We start from the raw sequence: 6,162 nt of genomic DNA, 5'->3' as shown, positions 1-6,162 counted from the left end.
AGAGAGAGAGAGAGAGAGAGAGAGAGAGAGAGAGAGAGAGAGAGAAAGAAAGAGAACTTAGATCAAATGATTAACCCAAACTATTGTGTTAACTTTATAAACTTTTTCAACCAATCACAATTCATCCTAGTATTAGCTTTTTCTCTATCTTGGAATTTAATGAGGTTATCTTTTTTTTTTCTATATGTAACTCCTATATCATTAATTGGGAATTACATTTTTAATATTGATCTTGCTATTTTTTTTTTAATATTGATCTTCCATCTTTAATGTTTATGAATTTGTGATTAGTGGAGGAGACCCGGTAGTAAAGTCTTCGGTATCGTTCAAGCAATTATGGATAAACACAAAAATTGGGTATGCACAAATTACCAATTATTTAAAAACAATTGAATAGTGTTCAGAAGTAAACATATCAACATTGTTCATAAGAACAATATGATGTTTGTTCATAGGTGAACCAGATATCATTCAACATTTATTTCATATATGAACGAGACTACATAGTGTATGTGTTTACTAAAATAAAACATTGATGTTACAAAAATCTTTACTACTTTTTTTTTCATATACACCTCTGTTCACACATGAACAATTCTTATAAATATCGAATACTTATTCATACATGAACCATTAACAAAAAAAAAAACTGTAGAAGAATCTGATGTAGGGGATCTTGTTGTTGGTTTTGATTCTATGACGAGATTAATTCCTGAATAGTTACATTATTATTAATGGAGAGTTATAAAATATCTCATTGTCATTAATGGACGGTTACAAAACATCTCATTGTCATTAATGGACAACTAAAATCTTTTCCTAGAATACCTCTTGTAAACATTGTTCACATATGTTACCTTGTCTATATGTGCAATTATTTACACATTATATTATAAATGATCTTAGCTATGAATTTCAAAGATCAACGGTTAAGATTGGTTAACAAAATTAACACAATAATTTAGGTTAACAAATGAACTTGGTAGAGGTAAGTGGTCAATTTTGTCACTCTGAAAATTCCTTAACAAACATTTACAAGATGATTCCTTCAACAAATTGATGAATAGTTAAGACATTTATTGATGTATTTAAAGTAGGAAAAAGGACAAGTGTATCAACCCACCCTTTATTTTTTAAGTTATTTTCAATTATATATGGACACATAACATAAACGTGTCAGATATACTTTTACAATAACAGATAACGACATATGAGAAAGTTAACATGTTATATAATTATTTCTATCGAGGGTTGTTTGTTTACCTCTTAATAATTCTATTAAGAGACAACCTCTGAATTGTTAAGAGGTTAATCTTGTTTGGCAAAAAAAAGTCTGCCTCTTAATGGTTATAAAACCTTCTTAATGGTTTTGTATATGGGGTCTCCTTTAACCATTCAGTATTCTAATTTCGTTGTAAACAGTTACCAAATTATTATATTTCATTTTGCATTATATCGTGAAAGTCTCTTAATCATTTTGACCACTTAATCATTATACACCAAATCATTCAACAACCAAACAATCCAGGACATGTAATGATTAATGAATCCTTAAGAGAAATATGTTATTTTTTATGGTCAGAAAAAGAAACGTAAATTAGCTTTGAAATACTGTTTTTATCATGACAGATAATGATTGAGGAAATCATCTGTACCACATGATCAAACTAAAAATGAAAGAACATTTGTCGTTGTATATTTTATATAGGTTGATTGTAGATTTTATAATTTTATCGAAATAAACTTTAAAATGATACTGGTATATATATATATATATATATATATATATATATATTAAAAAACGTGGCTACTTTTTAGTTCAATCACAATCGTATAAACTTCTCAATGGGACTCGTTGTGTTATTGCATTGACAACTCAACTACAAACGAACGCAACTTCACGTGAAAGGGGAAAAACTGAATGACTAAAGAAGGATACAACGAAAGAAATTACGATCATACACTTCATCAATACAAGGGGATGTTTTGTCCACATAATGTTTTTTGGAATAAATGGAAGGGTAAATTGTATGGAAAAATATGTAGCATATATAGATAAATATATGTATATATATATATATATATATATATATATATATATATATATATATATATATGCTCATCTTAATGAACAAGATCAATTGAATAATAATGATCCATGATTTATATAAGACCATCTATTTGTATATGCATACGTATAAATACAAGGTATTAGTCTACATGCATTACCTGTTTTGGTGATTCATGGCTTCCTTAAAACTGATTGGATCATCATTTTCTCCTAAATCGATGTCCAATTCTGTCATGTAAACATGATAATCATCAGGTATGGCAGGTCTTCTTTCCCTTATGGATCTTCTTAAGGTTGTAATGGTTGGTTCAACATCTGTTTGATGTTCCAGTGTTGGTTCACTCATTGGTTCAATATCAGGTGCATGATCCTGATTATGTGCTACTTCATGCATTATTTCTGTAGGTTGGTCCTCAGTCATATTAGTTGTGTCATGCAATGTATTATTCCCCACTATTGGTATTGATTGAGATATTAGTCTTTCACTCTCATGAATTAAGGGAAATTCCTCTTCATGGTAGGTCATCCAATCATTCAGATCATATGAATCTTGAGAACAGCTTCCTAAATCACTATCTTCATTAAACATTTCTTCATAGAACACTACTTTGTTAGTTTTAAATATTCTTTGTCCTCTTCCAGGGTTAAAGAACTTATACCCTTTGGATTTCTCTGAATATCCAATGAAGAATGTAGAGTGTGATCTTGAATCTAATTTGCTTAGGCTCTCAGTGTGGTATTCTCTTGTTTCTGCTTTACAACCCCATACATGAAAGTGATTTAGACTAGGCTTATATCCATTCTATAATTCAAAAGGTGTGCCTTTTACAACCTTAGTTGGAGTTCTATTACTAATGTAGTTTGCCATTTTTAAGGCTTCTCCCCAGAGGAATTTTGGCAGACTTGATCTTGCAAACATGCTCCTAACCATATCCATCAAGGTCTTGTTCTTCCTTTCTGACACTCTATTTTGTGTAGGGGTGTATGGAGTTATGTATTCAGCCTTAATTCCTACTTGTTCCAAGTACATGGCAAAAGGTCCCTTATGCTGTCCTTTCTCATAATATTTTCCAAAGTACTCTCCTCCTCTATCTGATCTAACTGTTTTAATTTTCTTCTCATTTTGTCTTTCAACTTCTGTTTTGAAGCTTATAAAAACAGTCTAAGGCTTGTGATTTTTCTGCCATTAAGAATCTGTGACAGTATCTAGAATAATCATCAATGAATGTGATGAAATACTTATTATCACATATTGTTTTAACTGGAAAGGGTCCACATATATCTGTATGGATCAGCTCAAGAATACTTTGGCTTCTTTTGGACTGAAAATTCCTAGAGTTTGTCATTTTTCCCTTTAAACAGTCTATGCAGGTTTCAAAGTCATCAAAATTCAAATCTGGCAGGATCCCTTGTCTTATCAGATCCTGCATCCTAGACTTTGATATGTGTCCTAACCTCTTATGCCATAAGAATGAGGAGACATTCTGTTTATGTTTCTTCATGCTTCCTGTCACTTTATATATGCAATATATATGTCTTTTGTATCCTCTATTTGTGGTTTCATTAATGAAATTCAAGTGCCAATACCCATCTACCAAGTATGCATTTCCAAAACACACATCATTCAAATAGAATAACATACAGTCTTTATCAGCATAAAATGAAACATTGTTTTCATGTACAATTCGAGAACCTGACACTAGGTTCTTTCTTATTCTAGGTATATAATAAACATGGTTTAATGTTATAACATAATTATTCTTAAATAATAATATGCATTCTCCAACAGCCTCCACCTTTAGTTCCTGTCCATTTGCTGCACACACCTTTGATTCATTCAGCCTTGGGATTGTTATCCTTGATAATCCTTGTATTGAGTTGATAATATGAATGGGTGACAGGCCCGTTCCTGACATTTTTTAGGCCCTGGGCAAACGTAAGAACAAGGCCCCCTGCTAAAAACCTCCCTGCAAGAAACAAGGTTTTTAGCAACAATTTTTGTCGTCGCTAAATGTCCATTTATCATCAGAAAGAGTACACCAACAACATGTCGACGCTATAACTTGTGGCGGAAACATGTTATCGCTAAAAGGCGCATCGTCAAAACTCACTTTTCTTGTAGTAACATTCGGTAAGTACGAAAATAAATTCAATAAATGTTTTTTATTAGTATAAAATTGAGTACAAGAAATGCTAATAATTTACTGAGGAAAGAAATCTTATTTATCTTTATTATATATATATATAAGAGTACTTAAATTTACGTACTTCTTATTAGGTAATTTAAAACCAAGAGTATAGAAACTATGGTTGATAATTTTTTATAAAAAGTAAGAATTTTTTTAGTTCATAACAAAAAATATTTTGATATAAAAAGATAATTCGTGTGAATGAAGTAATCAAAAGAGTCAATGAGAGATCAATAATAAATAAGATTATTAAGGTTTTCTTGACAAGTAAACAAATGAGGATCAATAAAAATATAAAAGAAAAAAAATGATCCATTAAGATCCAATAAGAATAAATAATGAAATTAACATATAATATACAAGCTCAACAAATGATTGTTTGAGCACTTAAATAGAATCTTATGGTATGGTGGAATCTCAATGAAAGATACATAAGTCAAACAATCGATGAAAACATTTAAACTATATTTTCCTTCTTTTTTTTGCTCAACTAAAATAAGATATTAATATTTTTTTTATTAACTTGGATATCCAACCTGCTATGCGAGCCGACTAATCCCAGAACGACCACCTGCTTTGCAGATATCCCGGAGTCACCGCATTTGAACCTCCGTAGCCACAAGGAGATTTTTATTCCTCCTTGGATTTGAACATGAGACCTCCTTGTACTTTTGACCTTTGGAGCCAAACTCAAACCAATCAGGCACCACCCTTGTGGTTAAGATTAAAATTTTATGGAACATGACATATATAAGAGACATTACTAAATACATCTAATAGAAAAGTTTATTGATTAATCACAAAACCATGAAACAAGTCAAAAATTATAAGAACAATAGATTGATTGTCAAATAATAGTAAAATATTTTATGTAGAAGCAAAAATAGATAACAAAATAAAAACAATTAGAACAAGATAACCAAATAGCAATAAAAGCATAAATTGATAAAATATCCAAAAATATATATATAACAATAGCAAACACATGATCTTAACTTTGAATTATTGAAGTACGAAAACAGTCAAGTTTTTAGAGATAGCAATAGCCAATATCGTTGGACCTTATTGGAGATAAAAAAAAGTAGAGAGGGAATAAACAATAGCATATAATGAATGACCAATTAATTTTTTTTTCTTCTCCAATGTAATTAGTTGATATATTTTTAAGCCCTTATTTTCTACTAAATTCTTTTTGTCTCTAATTATATGTTACAATTTTTGGATTTCTTTAATTTATTAAAATCTTTTAGACTACTATTGTAGTTTAGGAGAAAATTTTGGGCCCCTGATATTTTTGGGCCCTGGGCGTGCACCCGTGTCGCCCTCCCCCAGGGACGGCCCTGATGGGTGAAGCTGTGTCAAACCACCATGAATTATCAATTTTGTGTTTAGTGGTCTCTAAAGAAAAGAGATGACTGACATTACCTTTCTTGCTCAACCATTCCTTGAATCCAGCACAATCCTTCTTAAAGTGTCCTGCCTTTTTACAAAAGGAACACTTTTGTTCCCTTTTCCTTTTGAAGAATTTTCCTTTATCTTTGACATTTTGGACTGAAGGAGTGGAGGGATTTGCCTTATTGAAAGTAATGTAACACCCCCGTCCCGCGTGGTCAAGGACGGGTGATGCCACAATTGGAGTAAAACCAGCATGCTATATAAAACAGAGCGGCTAATTAAAATTTACCAAAAGATAATTACATAACCACAAACGAAGATAACGTATCTCAAAATACGGTCCCAAAATACCAGCATGTCTACATTAGTCATCAAAAGTTTAACAAAAATATGACTTAATGAGTTATCTTCAATATTGTCATCTCCGTAACTCTCATCCCAAAATCCCTGCCAAGTCATGTACCTGCCGAGGACAAGAAAATCTCGGCTGAGCTTAATGCTCAGTGA

Source organism: Cynara cardunculus (genome assembly GCF_001531365.2).
Source record: "Cynara cardunculus var. scolymus isolate 2C chromosome LG 8, CcrdV1, whole genome shotgun sequence".
NCBI classification, from domain to species: Eukaryota; Viridiplantae; Streptophyta; class Magnoliopsida; order Asterales; family Asteraceae; genus Cynara; species Cynara cardunculus.
Note: the sequence above shows the minus strand (reverse complement) of the source record.